The 21,214-nt window shown below is 41.5% G+C and overlaps 1 protein-coding gene across 1 annotated transcript in view; it reads left to right on the top strand.

Moving 5' to 3' along the window:
- The window catches only part of ROBO3 (roundabout guidance receptor 3), a gene marked incomplete at its 5' end in the record, with an annotated part of 235,330 nt that overhangs the window by 988 nt on the left and 213,128 nt on the right, over positions 1–21,214 (top strand). The window lies entirely within an intron of this gene.

Raw genomic sequence — 21,214 nt, 5'->3', positions numbered from 1 at the left:
TTGTTCATCGGATCCTTGACCATATAGAAGTCTAAGTCCCCCCCCTCTTTCCTCGACGGCCGTCCCGTTGGAAACCACCTGGGATTGCAGCAAACCGGCCGGTAATTTTTGCACGTGGGGAGAGCCGATTGAACTCGGGAGCCTCGTCTTTCGATAAAATAGTGGCTCTTGGAGTTTCCATTGCCTCAAATCTCTAACGCTTAATCTTTTAAAAAGCGAGATCCCCGATTGGCTTAGACCCCGGTGGTCGTGGAATCTCTTTCTCGCAAGCCTCCCCCGGCTCCTACGGGAGCTTACCTTTATTTTTCCCTTCTGCAAGATATTCAGTCATCTAAACCAGGCCGGAGGTCACTAATTGTGAAAAAGAAAGAAACGGTGTCTGTGGGCAGGTGCAAAAGTCCAGTTCCCATCTTAAAAATTTCGGGCTGGTCCAGTGCATATTCACGAGAGGGCGGGAGTTAAAGCTTTTTTCCAAGGTTTGCCCTGTGCCACCTCTAGCCCTCTTTTAACAAACAAACAAACAAACAAACAAACAAACAAACAAACAAACAAACCGGTGGGAAATCTCTTCTTCAAGTTAAAAATCCGGGGGCTGGACTAGAAGACCTCCCGAGGTCCCTTCCAACTCTATTCTCTTCTGTTCTACTGGCGTCAGATTTGGGCTGCTCTTATGTCCCGGTAAGATCTCTCCAGCTGCCCCTTCCTTCTTCCATTCCTGAGTTTCCTCCCGCGGTAGTGCAGCGTCTGAGCGCCCGGCAGGAAAGGCAGCGCAGGTTAATTCTCCCCCCCCCCCCGTAGCGCCTCCGCAGGCAGCTGCAGTTAACCGAGCCCGCCTCTGGCCGGCCGCCGAGGATCAGACCCTGCACACGCCTTTCCGCGGTGGCATCTAAGCGCAGACCGAGGAGAGTGCGGCTCTCAAGGGGACTTGCGACTTTTTTTTTATTATTCCATTTATATCCCGCCCTTCTCCGAAGACTCAGGGCGGCTTACAAGCTTAGCAGTAGCCTTCATTCTATGTATATGCCTGCTTATTAGGGCTTTCACACACACCCCCAAGCGGCATTATTACAAAGTCAGCTTAATTGCCCCCAACAATCTGGGTCCTCATTTTACCTACCTGGGAAGGATGGGAGGCTGAGTCAACCTTGAGCCTGGTGGGATGCGAACCTGCACTAATTGCAGGCAGCTGGTGTTACTTAAGGAGGCATTAGCCCACTGCTCCACCAAGACTTTCCAGCCCCGCAGCTGAGAAGGCGCAGAGCGGGGTCAATAGAGAAGCGCGCTGACTTCCCTTTTGAAAGAGTGGGGGAAAAAAAAAACTATTTCAGGAACGATCCCAGGTAGGAGTTGTAAATTGACCGTTTTGCGCCCTCTCTTGGCTACAGTTGGTAATGAACAAGTTCCGGATTTCTTTTTTTTCCCTTCTATCATTCATTATTATTATTATTATTATTATTATTATTATTATTATTATTATTATTATTATTATTATTATTATTATTATTATTATTATTATTATTATTATTATTATTTATTTTAATCCCATTTATATCCCGCCCTTCTCCAAAGACTCAGGGCGGCTTACAAGCTTAGCAGTAGCCTTCATTCTATGTATATGCCTGCTTATTAGGGCTTTCACACACACCCCAAGCGGCATTATTACAAAGTCAGCTTGATTGCCCCCCAACAATCTGGGTCCTCATTTTACCTACCTCGGAAGGATGGAAGGCTGAGTCAACCTGTAGCTGGTCAGGATGGGACTCCTGGCAGTGAGCAGTGAGTTAGCCTGCTAGGTTTTTTGTTGTTGTTATTTTTTCCCTTCAGTGGTTTCCGATTTTCGGGGACAAGTCCTCGCAATGTTCTTGACCAGGGGTTTTAGCTTTGCCATTGCCTTCTTCCTAGGGCTGGGAGATAAGGGACTGGCCCAACTCACCTGACTGGCTTTGTGCCTCTCACAAGCTCCCGCTTTATAGCCAGGATGCTTTAACCACTACACCAAACTGTCTCTTTCTTTATACCAGGGCAGAATGCTTATTCCAGCCCATCTCCTTCATTCCGTTCCAAGAGGTGTCTGTAGGGGGTCAAAAAAGGCGATATGTAACTCCAACTGTGGCCCCTATGAGTGTCATCTTGACTTTTTTTTTGACCCCCTCCCTCCAGACCCCTTGTTCCATTCTGTGTTGGGGTACCAATGGTTTTTCTCCTTTGAAGCCAGTGGCTCTGGAACTTGTGTGGAGAACTTCAAAGAGCTAAACTAACTCTTGGGATTATATTTTGAGAGCTTTCATTTCCTACCATGTCTTCTCCCTAATTATTTTATATGCTCCCCTTTATACAAAACCAGGGTCCTTGGTTTTGTTGCAGATGTTTCATTACCTAACTAGGTAACACCATCAATGCTATACATGATGACTACTCTACCACGGATGACGTTACCTAGTTCAGTAAGGAAATATCTGCAAGAAAACCATCAAGCTCAGACCACACCAAGGACCCCACATTTGAAGGATGGTCAAGATGATGCCATCCCAGGCTAGCAAAGCTGGAACAAACAGTATAGCAGCTGATCATTTTGCCATTCAACGGCAACTGAAGCAGATGAATTTCCTCACTGACACTCCTGCATTGGAATAAACATTTTTATATAAAAAAAAACCTTGCATGCAAAGACAGTTAAACTGGTCAGGCTAAAGGTGAATTTCTTGTCATGCTAATTGGTTTTTTTTTCTTTCTACATGACAGGAGGATGGGGTCAGCATTCTCATAGCTTTTTTTAAATCACATCTTCTTTCCAGCATCTTTCCCCTTGAATGCTTGCAGCTTCCTGGCTTAGGGTTTTGCTTGTTTTGATCACAATCCCATCAGAATTTTTGTATTCTTGGCAGTGTGATGACAAAACACAGAAGGACACAAGTTCTGATGTAAGAGGGTGAGAATTTGCCAAGCACCAAAGAAAATGTATGGGGAGACTCAAAACCAATCTACTCACTTGCCACTAAATATAACCAGTACAAGCACAGAAATGATAACAGTCGTGTGCTATTTTTTATATATATTGCTATAAGCTGAGAAGTTAGGTAGAATAAATGTTACCCAAACACTAGTTGTTACCCAAGGACTCTTTCCTTCTTCCTATTAATAGTAGCAATAATTTGGGGATAACTTGAATTGATAGGAAGCTGGAGTGGATTAGTCTTCCTCAACCTACTACTCCTAGGTGTGCTGACCAACAACTCACAGCTAAATATCGCTCCGAGTTCTGATATCCAGAGTATCTGCAGCTCATCAGGGTAGCAAAGTGACTTGAGATGTCCTCTAACATTCCTTCCAATCTATTAACTCTCCCTCGGTCTATGCAGGGGTAGGCAACCTGGGTTCTTCTATGACTCGTGGACTTCAATTCCCAGAAACCCTGAGCCAGAATCCCAGAATCCCTGGGAGTTGAAGTCCACGAGTCATAAAAGAGCCAAGGTTGCCTACCCCTGCATATTGGCCTGTCCAGTTCTGAGTCACAGTCTCTCTTCTGGTGTGATTTGTTTATTCAATTTATATGCCACCCACCTTAGGGTTCAAGGCAACTCTTTGATGGTTAAAGGAAGGTGAGCAATTTTAACCTTTTATTTTCTGGCATTTATGGAATATACCTTGAGCTTTGGTGAAGGCGATTTGGAAATAGCTAAACGGGTGTAAAAAAGCAAAGCCTTCAATTCAGGTCAACTCTTGGTGATTGTGTAGCCCAGGTTCGAATCTCAGAAGGGTGTGGCTGACTGATGAGAACAAATAAGTTTGAAATGGCTATATCAGACTCCCTTTAATTTTTGTTAGCAATCCAAAAATTTATGATATGTGTGTGTGTGTGTGTGTGTGTGTGTGTGGTGGTGCCGATGTGGTTAGTCAATATGTCTTCAACTTCCAAAACTAGCCTCCTGCAGCCAAATGTAGCCAGGAGTGAACATTACCACAAGCTGCCATCAGCTAAAATGTGATATACATAAATTCAACAGGTGCAGCGTTTTCATCCCCATGTATATTTGCAGGTGGATTATTTACGGCCCATTCTTGGAGATTAGCAGGCTACATCTGAAAAAATAGCAGTGGGGGCAATGCCGGGCAATTAATTTGCCCATCAAATACTATCACTTAGAGCAATGTTTCTCAACGTTGACAACTTGAAGATGTGTAGATATCAAGTTTCAGAATTCCCCAGCCAGCATAACTGACTTAGAGGCTTTGTAGCCTCTATACACCCTTAGGAAATAAAAAAATGCAAGAAAAATAATAAAAAAACCCTTAGGATTATGGAGCCAGTGGTAAATTGAGAATGAAATAAATCATGGAGATAGATGAGATTGTTTCTTCTCTGTGGGACTGCAGGAGAGGCCTTACCCCCCTGGCCTTGCTCGGGCTCCTTGTCATAAAGAGGAGAGCCTTTTTCATTATCATTATTAATTAGTTTTGTTATTAATGCAAATGAGGGCAAATGCAGAGAGTAGCCCATCTTTTAAGTCAGGCAGACCTGCTGGGACAATTTGGAGCATCCCGGAGCCCCTTGAATTGATTCTCTCCCTGACCCTCCCCTCCTTTATGCTAATTAGGCTCATTAAATGGTGTTTGACTCCAGTGTGTCCTTATAGGATGATCTGGCTATGCTTTATCCAGAAAGCAGTGAAGAATGGACCCCTTGGGCAGCTGGCGAATCTGCAACAATGGCCCTTTCAACCTGAAATGTATCTTGTCTCAAACTTTCAATTAGTCACCTTTTTAATTGGTAACCATTTTGGGTCTTATTAATTCCCTTGTCTCTCAGATTAATGAGGGCTAAATACTCAATATATTTATGCCCGTGAAAATCCTTAAGTATTAGGCGGTAGTTCTATAAACTTAACTGCTTGAGCTCCCTTCAAAACCTACTGCTCACTCTGCCCCAGCCTCTCTATTTGCTGTTTCTGCTTTGCAACTCGCTTTCTATACTTGGAAGAGCTAAAGGTGCAAGCTGCAAGTAAACAAGAATACAATAAAATGTTCTTGGAAAAGTCCATTCCCTTAAATCTAAGCCTCTTTCTCCCTCTTGTGGCTGAACTATCCAATGGCTAATGGCTTCCTAACTCGGAAACTTTCTCTCTCTCTCTCTCTCTCTGAGAAAACCGGCTTTAACACAGGAAAGGAAAAATACGTGGATTTTACGCCATTTCTAACAATAAAGTCAGCTAAGAAATCACAAGGAGGGAAATTCTCAAGGTAGCTTGAGAATAAGGCAGAACAATGAAAGCCTTTTTCAGCGAAGAACATTTAGAAATGTCACGGCAGGTTTCCGCACACTGTGCCTTCCTTTCGTTTCATTTCTCATGGCTAAGAACTCTCCGCTAATTCGTTTTTTGAGGGTTACAAAGTAGCATCCAGAGAGGGTACCAAGAATGGTGGGATCCAAAGTAGGAGCAATGTGGAGGCTTTAACTCTCTTCGTTAATTGGTTTTCCCCTTCCCCTCCTCTCCTTCTCTTTTTCTTTTCATTCTTTTTCTTTTCATTCTTTTCATTCATTCTTGCCACACACCTTAGCGGCTGTGGCTTCTAGTGCCTCTTCTTCTTCTCCTTTAACTTGCAAAAGAGCTGAAGTGTGTAGTTTGGAAGAAAACAGTTCTGCCTGGAAAGTTTAGTGGGGCAAAGTGACCGCCCAGGACATTTGCTTTTTTAAAAAAAATAAAAAAAATCACCCACCTTTTCTAAGAGAGAATGTAGAGCTGAATGTGAAGGTGGCAAATTCCATCTTCTGTCCAAGTGGGACGTTCAGAGGTGTTTGCAAAATTAGCCCTTCCTTTGTGATCTGTGGCAGCTGTGATAGGCCAGAGTGCCTCTGAGGTGCAACGGAAGCCCTGCTGAAGCAGAAAGTCATGCCAGCAAATAAAAAAGTGCTTTTGGAAAGTGAAAAGGACCAGTCTTGGTCCAAGCTGCCTGCCTCATTATGAGCTGCTTCTATGCTTAGCATGGAACATCAGAGGCGGCTCCAAAAACCAGGAAAATCTTTATGCATGGAGCGTGTGCGGCATAAGCAGCAGGCCTGCTGTTCGTAGAGGGAGATGCCTTTTATTAGCACTGGCACTTTCCCTCTGCTCTGAATTCACCCCATTAACATAAGCTATTTATCAGGACGATTTGACAGCCAAAATAAGCATTGGTGGGGAGTGGTGTGGTTGGTGACAAAGGCTGTCCTTGGGGAAGATGAACTGTATTAAGGTTTTTGCTCTGGGTGTGGGTGTGTGTGTTTGTGTGTAAAAACGTGAGCTGGTTCTCAAAGTTTTACAGTTTGGTTCTAGGCCCAGCTCTAAAGGCCAGAAGGCCTCAAAGACCTTTTGGGATGTTACTCTTTAAAACATGCGTGGAGAATCTCCAGCTCTTGCCCCAAATATAGCCAACGGGGGTTTCCCATCTGTTGTACCAGCTTCAACCCCCTTTATCCTAAGCCAAAGGAAAATGCATTCATCTTTAGTCAGCAGGGAAAGAGTAGGAATTAACACACTAAACTGCAAACTAACTAGCAAAAAACTCAACTTATCCTTACCTTGAGGAAGATTGCTTATCAATACGAAATTCAAACTTCCATGTTTAAAAATCTATTTACAGTTGAGCTTGCTAACCTCTTGCTTCAGCGGGGTAGATTTATCCAAGTGGGCACCATGTATAATCCTATAACTCTGTGGGCTAAGGATGATTTTAGAATTGTAGACCAGAACAACTGGGGATCAGATTAGGGAGAATTGCTCTAATTTTACGTTTCTCCAATCTGTTGCCTTTCCCGCATGAAGACTTCGGCTCCCCCAATTTTCTTCCAACTTAATGCTGTCTCTGTAGTTCCAATTCATGTGGAAAACGGCCATTTGGGAGTGGGGCAGAAGAAACATTAAAGAACTCGCCTACGTGGTGAAGTTTTAATCTTTCTACTTAAAGAAGCACTGGTGGAATGCCAAAATGGCTAATTGTGGATGGTTTTTTTTTACATGAGGTGCTTTACTTGAGAGCATTTAACTGGGTGGCTGTGTCTTTCCCCCCACCCCATCACCCCTCACAACCCTTGTTGTTACACGGGAGGACTTTTTCCCCATTACCTTGGCAACAGCCTCTTTCTCAGTGGAGAGCCATCAGCAGGAACCAGCCAATCTATAAGAATCATGCTGAGGGCTTTCGGTTGCCCGAGATTGCCACATCGGCTTCCAGCAAAAATAATAATAATAATAATATTTTTTTTTAAAAAAAATAGCTAACTCAAATGTGTCTGGGAAGTGATCCAGTCAAAGCAAGAAGATCAAGTGTCCAGAATGGGCTTACTCTGCTTATTTTCAAATAGCAAGCAGACATGTCTATCAGAATCGTACTTTACTGGTGTCAAAAGTGGACCAGTGGACCTTGGCCTACTTCCAGACACCCCTGACTGGGGAGATGTTGAAAGGAGGTCAACATTTGGGAAGCCCCGTGTCATGGCCTATATCACTGCAGTGGGCTTATCTACTGAAAGACATGTGCCTTATTCTCTGCAGGAGCCACACGTGCTACAGAAGAGAGTCCAGTGGATGTTCTTGTCAAGTTTCCGACCTATGGGCTTTTCAAGTGACTCTGAGGCATTGTTTACCTTAAAAGTCCTTTATTAGCCTAATACACCGGCAAATGCTTGCTCGAAGGAAGTTGGAATCTGAAATGTTCGCCCCTTGCACAATATATTTAAACACAATTCTCCACCTTTCTAATTTTGTCATTAATCATATTCTCCAATTAATTTAAAGAATCAGTTTCCCTTCCGTTAGAAAACTGGCCAAGGTCTTATCTTCTTTAGTTAGAGATGGCCTTGAAGGTGCAATCCTACTCATCCCCCCTCCCAACCTTAAACTAAATCTCTTAAAGCAATACACAAGTTTAACATATGAAATGGCCACTTCTTCATCTTCATTCGATGTTAGCAGCGTTGACCCGTTCTTCTGTTAGAAGACATCTATTTGAAGAGATAAAAGATCCTAAGAAGAGAAAGCAGAAGCCTCTTCAAAGCTGACCATCCACAGTGATCAGAGTTTTCTTCCCCTGAGGTTTTATTTTATTTTTTTAACTTCCTCCTTTTTTGTTGCCATATGACAGCAGGTTCTGCTTTTCTGTTGCATGTCTCTCCATCATTCTGCAGCTTCCTTACCTGCTCCCATAACGTGATCTGAAAGAGACCTACAGAAGGCATTTAGTCTGGATGTCTTCCTGCAGGATTTAAGTAAAGAGTGGGGAATCAGGGAGTCCACGGACAGCTGGAGGGAGGTCAAAGGTAGAAAATAGGGCAGCCCAATTTTCAGCAGCCCTTGTTACCCAGGTAAGTGAAGAACCGCACGCCCAAATCATCAGAATTGCACCAAAAGCATTCGTTTCTAACAAATTCAGTGAAAATGTACTGATAAAAAAAACAGGAAAATTTTAGTTAAATGCCAGTTGAGATCTTAAACAGCTATCAGTCAGAATTAACAGTATTGAGCTACATGAGCAGTAATACAATTTAGTGACAGGAAGTTTCCTATGTTCTTGAATAATGTGTGTGTGTGTGTGAGAGAGAGAGAGAGGGGGGGAGAGAGAGAGAGAAAGAGAGGGAGAGAGATTAAGATATTTTAGTTTGGGAAACTAAATGGCAGCTTCCTTTACCCCACCCTTTGGAACCCAGAGGATCCTTACAGAAAAGTTTGAAAATATGATTTTGGGGCCTTGCTTGGGGCTCACAGAGCCATGGGGCTTGTTGCTACCTTGAAGCCCGTCTCCCTGCCTTTTAATTAATTTTTAATGTTGAGCTTGGGCTCTTTTTAATTTTATATATTGTAGAGATTTTTTTTTAAAAAAATGTTTTATATTTTATTTGTACACTGCCCAGAATTCCTCTGGAGGGAGAAAGATGATTTCTATGTTAGATAGCTGATAGATAGGTAGATAGATAGATAGACAGATAGATAGATAGATAGATAGAGATTAGAGATAGATAGATAGATAGATAGATAGATAGATAGATAGATAGATAGATAGATAGATAGATAGATTAGATAGGGATAGATTTTATAAAGATTAGATAGATAAATAGATTAGATAGATTAGATAGAGATTAGTTAGAGATAGATAGATAGATATTAATTACAGATAGATAGATAGATAGATTTTATAGAGATTAGTTAGATAGAGATAGATAAATAGATTAGATAGATTAGTTAGAGATTAGTTAGAGACAGAGATAGATAGATAGATAGATAGATAGATAGATAGATAGATACAGATAGATATTAGTTACAGATAGATAGATAGATAGATAGATAGATAGATAGATAGATAGATAGATAGATAGATTTTATAGAGATTTTAGATAAATAGATTAGATAGACAGACAGAAAGACAGACAGGGAGATAGGTAGGCAAATAGATAGTTAACACTGAGGCCATGGCTGTCATTTAGATCAGCCAAGCTAAATGAATTCTCTCTTTCAGGAAGCTCTTTACAGTGGCAGATCACAGAGGGAGGGGGGAAGTAAAGTTCACTCCATCCTTCAATGACAGCTGCTGCATTTAGAAGCTTTCCCCCATGGTGGAAATCTTGTGCACCCCTCCAAGCCGCCACCTTCCCACGTGCTGCTCCATGCTGCGCACACCAAGTACTAGATTAATTAGTAGCTTTGTTTCCAGGCGACCAAATTGAGCTGAGATGTCGCTCTTCGCCAGCAGGGAGGGAGCCGCTGTGGTGAGAACGCAGCAAGACATGGGAAGAGTCAATAATCCATAGGAAGATATATAGGACTTTGTCCCGCTGGCAGTTCCCTAATGTTGGGAAATCTTGAGAAGGCAATATCCTTGTCAGTCCAAGGAAGATATAGGAAGTGGCTACTGTTTCATTCTATAAGTCATTTGTGTTGGCTTCTTAGGGTGTTGATGTGTATGGGCACCAGAGTTGCAAAGGTGTTTGGCTGTGTCCCACAATCAGAACATTTTCCTTTAATTGGAAGAGAGGCAGGGGTTCCTAAGCAACTACATCACTGGGTACCCCTCCTCTCCTTGCCTTTATTTTTGCGCCTTATGCATTTAATCACGTAAATCTGTTTTTCACCTCACTCAAGCCAGTGGGACATCTATTTACAACAATTAGAAGTTCCCTTAATCGTGAATAACCAATTCATGGCCCATGAAGTCCTTTTTGGAGTGGGGGAGGGGGCTTGGTGGATGTTATCTTAGGATCACGATGCCAAAATTCTCCAACAGGTTACCAACAATTGTTTGGCCAGTCTTTTGGGTCAAAAGTACTTGTTCTGTTTGATGCTCATGATCTTCTGATGTAGAAAGTCTCCCCTTATATTTCTAGTGTCCATAAGAAGGAGCTGTCCGTGGAAATTATGAGGACCAGGAACCACAATAAAGCCTTGGGAGTGAGGGAATCTATGAAATGTCATCAAGTAAGTCATTGGGAATTAAATAAGCTGGTGGACCCAAAACACTAATAATTATGGATAGGGAAAGGAATTCTAAGAGAGAATAAGGAAGAAAGACAACATGTCTAGAAATCTGACGTTACTCTACATCATCAGTTGATAACTGCTATGTAACCATTAATTTGCAACATTGGTAGTCATTGACTTGCTACATTTGGTTTCATTTTTCTCTTTCATAGTCCGCAAACACTTGCTTTGCTTTTTGGGAGTTATGCATTTCTTATCCACTCAACTTTTTGATTCTTGGAGACTATCTACTTACAGCTTATTTTCTTTACTTTTTCAAATGTGTCATTGCTGCAGCTGAAGCATTACTTTCTGCTGTGTTCATGCACAGAAGCCTACTCAGAATCCATCTGGAGATCTGCAGCACAATGCATAGTCTTCTATTTCTCCCAGCACATAGTCAAAACCATATTGACACCATGTGGCCATTCAGAGCCATTACAGAGAATGTCAATGCCTGGATTTCGCCTGCTTTGAGTCTGATAAAGAAAGGTTAAACTGTTTAAAGCAGGGGTCTTCAAACTTGGCAACTTTAAGACTTGTGGACTGGCTGAGGAATTCTGGGAGTTGAAGTCCACAAGTCTTAAAGTTGCCAAGTTTGAAGACCCCTGCTTTAAAGTGTTGCTCACCCAGCCATCTACCACACCCCAAACAGACACAATATTAGCTTTCAACAAGAATCTTAATTGTTAAATTTAAATGGGAACAGTTGGGCATCGCTTATGTTGGATGTAATCAAAATCAAAACAGTGGGTGAAAAATGTATCCCCCGCCCCCCAATGAAATATTGTAAGGTCTCCTGGCAAATTGCATAGATCTCAGCTGCAAGATTGCTCTCCATGGTCCTGAACATGAAATCAGACCTAGTGTTGGTCCTTGTGGCAGCTCTCCAGGGTCCTGAACTGGCCCGTCCTTGATTTGCTTCCATCCTTCTTATGTTTCTTCCTGCTTGAAACCATCGCTTACTTAAATGATGAATTCACTGATAAAGTAGGAGCCTCCTGTGAGTTCCTCTGATTGTTTTCCTCCTCATCTGAATTTCTTTTCTCTTGAAGAGATTGAGAATGATGCCAGAAATTTTCAACAGTGCATTAGGCTACTCAATGAACTGTCAATCTTACTAACAATTAGAGCAAAAGGTAGATTTGTAATTAGCTGTCCTGAGCTTTTTCTCCCACATAAAAGTGAATTTTGGCCATAGAGAGAGGCCAACCTGAATCGAGAACATGACAGTGAAGAAATCATTATTATTTATCCCATCTGACCATATACTGTGTTCATAATTTAATTCCCTCTTCAAAAGTGTTTCTTGTCACATAAGGGAAAACGTACAGGGGAAGTGTTGATTAAATTATTCTTGGAAATTTCAGGGCTAGTTTGGAGCAGAGAATTTTTATCTCTGTCTAAAGTGTAGGGATCCAGACTTGAATTTGTTATTCACATCTGTGTAATTAGAAACAATTTTTAATTCATTTTAATTTATTTTACACTGTTTTGAGGGTCATGCTTCCTATGAATGTAGATGCATTTTTACATTAGGTCACTAGAGGGCGCTGCGGTATCACCTTAACATCCAGTTTTGTTTGGCTTCATTTTTGTAATGTGGCATTTTTTTTCTTCTTAGACAGGACTGAATGCATCGCATTGGGTATGCAGAAATACACAATCTCACTGCTATTAGTGTAAAAAGCTTGATGAATTCCCATAGGGAATATATGCTTTCTTGTGAAATAAGATGGAGCTTTCTTAGTTTAGTAGTTAGAGGTGGACAGAGATAAATAGTTTAGATTAATAACTATAGCAAATATCCATGCCATTTGCTTAATAAGAATATCTCTCCCTCGGTGTCATTTTATGTGGGAAGAGCTGACAACAATTCTTTCAACATTCTGAATCCACATTATCTTACAAAATATTTGCTGTAACGTTGTAACATTTGAGTCTTATGGAACCCAATTTGTAATCAGATTTACATTACATTACATAAATCTATTACATTTCAACTTCATGCTTTATTTTCTATATATATTTTTTACATTCACACTCAGTTAGACATTGTAGGAACAAATATTGGGTTAGATCGGCATTGGATATCGCAGAATCTTTTTTATAATCCTCCAAATGATATACTGTATATCCTAGCATTTGACAAGAAACAAGCGCCACTTGTTAAGAAACAGTGAACTCGAAATAAGAAGCCTGATGCATTGTACACTGAGTTTCTAAGTATTATTATTAATATCAGAATGAAAGCCCTCCAGTGTTAACCAGTCCATAGGTGGCTAGTTCAAAAATCCATCACTGATCAATAGATGTTCAGTTAAACATTTGGAGTGTTTGAAAGACATTCTTGTAAGTAGAGATGGTAAGGCTATCTCTGCTAAATACAAAACTCTAGCTCCATATTCCCTCTCTATTATTTAAGAAATGGAATATGGACAAAAGGGCCACTGAAAGCTGCTTTGATGTAGCAGTTAAGGCACCAGGCTGGAAACCAGGAGACGGTGAGTTCTAGTCCCACTTTAGGCATGAAAGCTGGCTGGGTGACTTTGGGCCAATCCCCAGGAGACTGTGGGTTCTTCTTCTTCTTCTTCTTCTTCTTCTTCTTCTTCTTCTTCTTCTTCTTCTTCTTCTTCTTCTTCTTCTTCTTATTATTATTATTATTATTATTATTATTATTATTATTATTATTATTATTATTATTATTATTATTATTTATTGAATTTCTATACCGCCCTTCTCCCAAAGGACTCAGGGCGGTGTACAGGGCAATAAAATACAACGTACAAAAGTTAAAAGTAAAATTAAATTAATTTAGCCCTAACAATAAATAGTTTCCACCTTAGGCAAGAAAGCTGATTGAATATCTTTGGGCCAGTCAGACTTTCTTAGCCCAACCCACCTCATAGGCTTGTGGTTGTGAGAAAAAGAGGAAGAGGAAGTAGTATTAGGTATGTTCAGTGCCTTGAGTTACTTATAAAGTAATAAAGGTGGAACAAAGATTAATAAACAATGTCTAAAACATTACTGATGTTTTTAAATCATCCTTTTTCTGGGTGAAGAAGCCATGTTTATAACATACTACTGTTCTCCATCAGTGTTTGATGTGTTTTAAATAGGATTGGTCGCTTTAATCACATAGTTATCACTGAATCTGGATTGTTTTGCCTTGCCTGGATCTTTGCTGGTGCCTTCAGTCCTTGCCACTAATGGAGTGAAGCTTCCAGTGAAACAGAATTTGTGTCTTGGTTCTAATGGCTTTTTAGTAGATTCCACCTCCCATGTTTATGTCGCCATGTAGTAAACACTGGCAAAGACCACACATACACATACAAACACAAATCTGATGAACAGCTTGTACCGATCCTCTTTCAAGTTTTTTTCCCCCCTCACGAATTGGGCTGTGCCCAAATTAACTCAGCTCAGCGAACTCCCAACTTATCTACCGAAATGATTCAAGTGATGTAATTATTCGACAGGCAAGCTCTCTGCAGGGGTCTATAGTACCTGGTCACAATAGATGGATAATTCAAAAGGTGGGTTAAATGACAAAGTTTCTAGCCCATATAAGCAGCTGAACCTTGCCAATAGTTAACCAAATTTGGCCTGCAGCCACCCAGTGAATTGGAGGGTCTTAGCTTCACTGGAGTGAATAATGGAGGCTGCAGCTGAAGTTTGACTTCTGACTCTGAAAAAAATGAAAAGCAGCAGAAAAAGCAGTGAAAACGAAAATAACAAATACCTGTATAATGAAACCTAACAGATTTAATTGCTGGGGTGGAAACATACCAGTAGTTTAAGAAATTGGGAAACAATATAAATATATTTTTTAAAAAAGTACTAAGCAGACTGATTAACTATGATGAACAAAATGACAGCATGATATTCAGAAAACGTATAAAGAGACATTGGGCAGTTTCAGATGACTTAACTACCAACCACTTAATATAAAATTATAGTATATAGCCAGAGTTGGAAAGCAAACAGATCACCCCATCAACCATAAAGATTAGATTTTATTTTCTCAGTAGTAACAGAGGCTCAAGAAAGCCAATTTGGTGTTAGTAGTTAAGGCAGGGGTGTCAAACTGCCAGCCCGCGGGCCAGATGCGTCATGCCGAAACCACGCCCACCCCATTGCCAGCAATGGAGAAAAAAAAAGTCATGATACGTCAAGACACGTCATGTGACGTTGCAAGCTTGGCACCCCTGAGTTAAGGCAACTAGAAACTGGGAGTCTGTGAATTCTAGTCCTGACTTCAACTTGAAGGATGACGTTGGTCCAATTCCTCTGTCTCAGCTCTAAGAAGGAAGCAATGGCAAATCATTTCAGAAATCTTGCCAAGAACAGGGATTTCACACACGTACACACAGAGAGCACGCACACACACACACACACACACACACACACACCAGGCTCAGCAGAAATGGTCACATCATGCCCTTGTCCTTAAATAACCCAGAGAGATAGAGAGAGTTTTGTTGGGATGGAAGTTGCTGCAGGTGTGTGGTTAGCAAGAATGTGCCCCCCCCCTGTGATTTGCAGATACTAACCCCACGCCTGCAGTCTTTCAGCTTCTTAATCCTTTGAGTTAAGCCGTGGAAGGGGATGGACCTGTTGTGTTATTGAATCCATCTTTGTGTAGCTTCCCTTTTAGGAATATCTGGCAGGAAGAGCTTCATAGCAAAAAGCAGACGGAGAAGCAATTGGTTCTTTTATTTGCTTAGCTTTGCAGTAAAATATCTTTCATTATGCAAAGCTGATTCCGCTAATGAGGCCATTTTGCCTATTTGTATTTGAAGAGGGAAGGATTAAGTTAGCGGTTTTTTTTTTAAAAAAAATGCGATTTCTTTTTTTTTCCCTTCCTTTTTTTTTGTTCATGGATCCAATGGAAAAACCTTAGCCAACACTCCAAATTGACTTGTTCGATGACAGAGACAATATTGATGAGAAAGACAATTGAGTACAAACATTTAACTACATTTATTGCTGCCTGGAAGCCCCTTATGGACTTTTTTGGAGTAAAACAGAAGAAACCAATGAACTTGTGACTTACGGTTTTGAGGCTAGACTGTGAAAAGGAGGGTGTTATGATATAATATTAGAGAAAGGTATATTTACAGTGGCACTTACGATTGCTGCAAACAAGCTCCTTGTTTGTACATTTTCCTTTCCTTTTTTTCCCCTTTACTGCCATTTCTTCTTTCTTTCTTTCCCATCCCACCCATTTCTTCTTTCCTGTTCACCTATGGTGATACCTAATCTTTTATATGGGAGATGCTGAGACTCAACTGAAGTCGCTATGCATAAGTCGCATAAGTCCCTCTGCTAAGCAGCTGCCCCTCTACCATCCCACTGAGGACAAGACTCTGAACACCCATCCTCACTTTCTTTGTCTGAAGCTGACACAAATATAAATGGGCGTACCTATGTCTTCCCCAAAAGCACCCCCTATTATAGCCATCAGAAAGGTTGTTCTGGGCCGTATTTCTTAATTGAAACATGAGATTTCCCCGTACCTAGGTAAGACAGACGATGACCCTAACATCTGGTTATCTCAGGACACGAAGAGGTGTGGGAGGGACCTGGATGCTGAGCAGAAGCCCTCAGCATCCAGCAACAGAGAAGCAAAGGTTGCCGTTATTGACAGGTCACTCTGAAGGTCACAATTTGTTATTTATTGTTGGCATTTCCATCCCCTGCACCAGAGAAGAAATTAATCAGGAGTGGCTGGCATGCAGATGAAGTTCCTGCAGGCCTTATCTCCGTGGGGGCAGATGGCTCCTTGACAGCTAAGTTGGAGTGACAACCATTTATTGTTAGAGGCTGACTATCCACAGTGAAGGAGAAGATGAAATGGGAGGCCTTAGGCAGGCCCTTGCCTGGCCAGTCAGAAAAAGGGTCTGAATTTCTCAGTAAAAGCAGAAGGATCCCCAGTGGAGTAGGGTTTTCCTTCAGGGTTGTAGATCTCTGGAGCAAGAATTGACTTGACTTGGGAATGTGAAGTGAGATGATGACGGTGGGACAACTCGCCGTGAGACAACTCGCCACGGGACAATTTAACAATTCAATGTAATTATTTAAAATAAATAAAAAAATTTTTCATTTTTTTGTCATTCCCATTTCATTCTGTCCCTACTTTCGCATCCTTCCTATTCCACCATTTCTTTGATATTAGTGTAACTCTTGTCCTGCAGCGAGCTGTCCCACCATGAGTCCGCCATGGCAGAACTGTCATAGACCCTGGTGGTGGTGATGACTGTGGATTTGGACACCCCGTTTCCTTCACATCCACTGCTGGGTTAGTTCCTAAAAAATGGAAAGTGGTGTTAATTGTTTCATTTGCACATCAATTTGTGGCATCTCAGTTGTGGCTTTGGCAGAGTTCATAAGCTTCTGTGTTTTTCACTGAAATCTCTTGGGCAAAAAAAATCTGTTGTTTTATGATGCTCTTTTTTTTCTGCATTATATCCAAAGCTAAAACAGTCTTGGAAATAAATGATTGAATGGAAGATGATAATTTGGGAAGAAGTTTAAATCTGTATGTTTGGCCTACTTAGTATCGCCTTACCCCATCATACTCTAACTGCATTTACACCGTCATGAGACTGTAGTCTCTGTCTCTCTCTCTCTGTCTCTCTCTGTCTCTCTCTCTCTCTCTCTCTCTCTCTCTCTCTCTCTCTCTCTCTCTCTCTCCTCTCAGTTTTCCAGATCACAAAGAATTCCACTTAAATAGATATCCAAGTCCTTCTTTCACTTTGAAATTAAACTTACAAAAGATAATTCAAAGTAAATTAGTTTTCTCTTAACTTGGCAGTGAGGTATGAAATGAGATATGGTGAGCTATTAAAAAATTCCTAAATATTAATACAGGTAGTCCTTACAACAGTTTGTTTAGTGACCTTTCAAAGTTACAACAGCACTGAAAAAAGTGACCTATGACTGTTTTCAGACTTATAATCCTTGCGACATTTCCATGCCCATAAGATCCAAATTCAGAAACTTTGCAACTGACTCACATTTATGATGGTTGAAGTGTCCCAGGATCATATGATCACCTTTTGTGACCTTCTGACAAGCAAAGCCAATGGGGAAGCCAGATTCACTTAACAACTGTGTTACTAACTGAACAACTGGAGTGATTTGCTTAACAACTGTGGCAATAAAGATCGTAAAATGGGACAAAACTCACTTAACAAATATCTCACTTAGCAACCAAAATTTAGGCTCAGTTGTGGACATAAGTCAAGGACTCTCTGTGCCAGATTTATTGACTAAAATAGTCTTACAGTCAAATTAAATTAAACAACAGATGTTTGTTTCTAAATGGCAGCAGCAAATCATCATTTCTGCTTCCCTTGGCCATCATTTATAAGCAGTGTTTTTCAAACATGGTCACTTTAAGATGTGTGGACTTCAGCTCCCAGAATTCCCTCACCGGCTTTCTGGGAGTTGAAGTTCACACATCTTAAAGTTGCCAAATTGCCAAGTTTAAAAAACACTGTTTTATAGTTTGGTCTTCAACGTTTCTTACTAGTTAACTAATTGGAGAATTCTGGTGCCAATCTCAGTTGAATTGCTGTGAAAATGTATGCTTATGAGATTGCACAACTGAATGAGGAGCAAAATAACGACTTTTCCGGTTTCTAAGAATTCAGAATTGTTCTGCAGTAGACTCAGTTCATCACCGAGTCTTTCATACCAAAAGCCACCGCAGTTTTGATGCCCAGCCCAGTGTCCTTTTGAAGGTATGCGCTTGATTTGGACCAAGAAACTTTTTACGTTCTTGCTAGCAAATGTACACTGACCTCTCCTTTTCTTCATGGTGCTGGAAAATGCCCAGATTTGCCCCGAAATACTCATTCTGTTTTGCTCCACCATCCCAAAGTGAAGTCCACTAACATCCATGCCCTGAACCTCACTTCAAATTTTGTATTCACTTTTTTTTCCCTTTTAGGATGTGGGACACAGTTCCCTAAATATTCCTATTTTATTACTTACAATAATTTCCTAGCCTCCAAGGTAAACTGCATCTGAGCCGAGAGAATGATTATGACACATCGGAATGTGATTTAAGCATAAGCATCAACCAACATTTCCCACTGCCAGATTCTCTGACATGAATTGCCCTTCACTTTCTTTTGTGAATTATTTCTTTGATGTATTTCTATTCCATGGAGGAGCGCCAGGCACTCACATCCAGGAGCTCATATCTCCCTTCAGTAAACATACAGGTGAGAGACTAGCAAGGACGCAGAAGCTCACAGCATCGTCAAACCGGGAGAAAACATCTGACTGTTTGCCCAGGCTGAGATGAAACATTAGCAAACTGGAGTGTTTTACAGCTGTCACTAAGTAATTAATTCTTTTGCATAACCTGATTTCCAAAGTGAGTATTTCTAGGTAGGGCCAGCTTCATAGAGACTCCAAGGCCCAACAAGAACCAGTGCTCACAGCTGGAATCTGGGAATAAAACATCTGGATTTTGCAGAATATTGAGAGAACAGACCACTCAGCTCTTCTCTTTTCCTTTTCATGCTTTTATAACATCCTTCATAGACATATTCATCTTCCTTTTAATTGTTAGTCATGCTCTGAGTCCATTTCTGTATCCCTCTCAGCAACCTGCTTTACCAAAGAGGGATAAACCACCTAACAATAACAATAGCACTTAGACTTATATACCACTTAATAGTGCTTTACAGTCTCTCTAAGCGGTTTACAGAGTTAGTCTTTTGCCCCCAACAATCTGAGTCCTCATTTTACCAGCCTTGGAAGGATGGAAGGCTGAGTCAACCTTGAACTGATCAGGATCGAACTCCTAGCAGTGGGCAGAATTAGCCTGCAATACTGCATTCTACCACCAGGGCTCTTCTTACCTCAAACTAAAGCTTTCCTGATGTGTTGGGACTACAATTCTCTAAGCTACTACAACCAAAGACTGGACATTGTACAACTTGCAAACCAAACACATCTGGAGTTGCCAGAATGGGAGATAAAGTAGGATTACAAACACAGTTGAGAGAGGAATTTCCATTGCTAGGCAAGTCAGCTGCTAAATCACACCTGATTTTTTTAACCCTTTTTGCTGGTTGTTAAGTGTGCCCCTGTGGTTGTTAAGTGGATCACGTGATCATTAAGAGAATCTATTTTTTCCCTCGACTTTGCTTGTTGGAAATTATCTGGGAAAGCCACAAATGGCAATCATATAACCCTGGGACATTGTAACTGTCATAAATACATGCCAGTTGCTAAATGCCTGGATTTTGATCATGTAACTGTGGGGATGCTACAATGGTCATAAGTCCGAGGACTGATCATACCTCACTTTTTTCCAATGCCATTGCAACTTCAAACAGTCACTAAACAAATGATTGTATGTCGAAGACTCCCCATATTGGATTATTTTAACATTTGGCTCTGCACTAAGAATCCTGTTTGTTGATACGCTTGTCACTAGGTAGAATTAGATAACCTTTATTGTCATTTTTTTTTCCTGTGGGCACAATGGCACCCATTAAAAATGAAATTTAGTTGCTTCCTCTCAAAGTGTACACATACATAACACACATTTAAAATATACTATGTACAACATATGCATAGACCTACATCCTTACATATAAGTAACATTTAAATATTAATGAGGTCGGCCCCTGGAGAATACTTCAACTGCCATCTTGTCCTTGTAAAAAAAATAAGGTCCATTTTGTCTATAGCAGTGATGGCAAACCTTTTGGAGACCAAGTGCCCTAAAACTGCCCTGCCCCCACTCCACCTGCCCACCCCCGCCCTGCTCCACCCTTCCTCAGCCAACCCTCAAGACCATTCACAGCCCGCTGCAGATTGGCCAGGCAGCCCTGCAGTGCCATGGTAGCCATGGCCTCCGCCCGTGCCCCACAGCATCATCTGCTGCTCAGCTGCCATGTGCTTGGCTGTGCTGCTGTGCATGGGCTGCACCCGGGGGTGACTCTCCTCGGGGGGGCTGCTGGTGAGGAGGGGGATGCGGGGGGAGGCAGGGCTGGGGCAACAGCGTGCGTGCCCATAGAGAGGGCTCCAAGTGCCACCTCTGGCACTCATGCCATTGGTTCACCACCACTGGTCTATAGAAATTCAGGATAGACCCATTCATCTTTCCCCATCGTGTGCTGTTCATGCTAAAGCTCTAAGCATTATGTTGGTGAGCAATTGGAAACTGGAAGCGTTGCTGCCACATACGTAGTATTTTATCTATTTTAGCCCAGATCTGGAACACCTAAGCTGGTTATTAGCGGTCTGTTCCAGGGGAAAGGGAATTCCCCTCACAATCTCCAGCCTACAGTAAATGATACTCTTCCCAATTAAAACATCTGCCCCAATTTATTGCTCAAATCTGACCATTGGCATTGTCCTGCCTGCGTTAATTGGTCCCATGTTGGTATTTTTACAGAAGGCGAGTTGTTACAATTGCTCCGGGCGGTGTGTATCTAACACTAAGAAGGCTTAAGGCATCTTTTCTCTATTTGTTGACTCCCTGAAGAAGGAAGCAGGTCATTTCCCATCTTCTGTAGATGAGAAACGAAAAAACTCTTGACCGAAACTTCAGGGACTCGGCTCCGAAATAAGGGCTGCTTCCAAAGCATCAGTCTTTATTTGTGGGCAGAGAAACAGCAGGAGAGGGGAAAAAAAGGGAAATGTGTTAAATTCCCTCAGGTAGAAGTGATATTGCTAGTAGATAAAGGAAGCAAGTGGGT

Source organism: Vipera ursinii, assembly GCF_947247035.1.
Source record: "Vipera ursinii genome assembly, chromosome: 8".
Taxonomy (NCBI): domain Eukaryota; kingdom Metazoa; phylum Chordata; class Lepidosauria; order Squamata; family Viperidae; genus Vipera; species Vipera ursinii.
The sequence above is the reverse complement of the archived record's forward strand: the minus strand, read 5'-3'. Positions and strand labels throughout refer to the sequence as shown.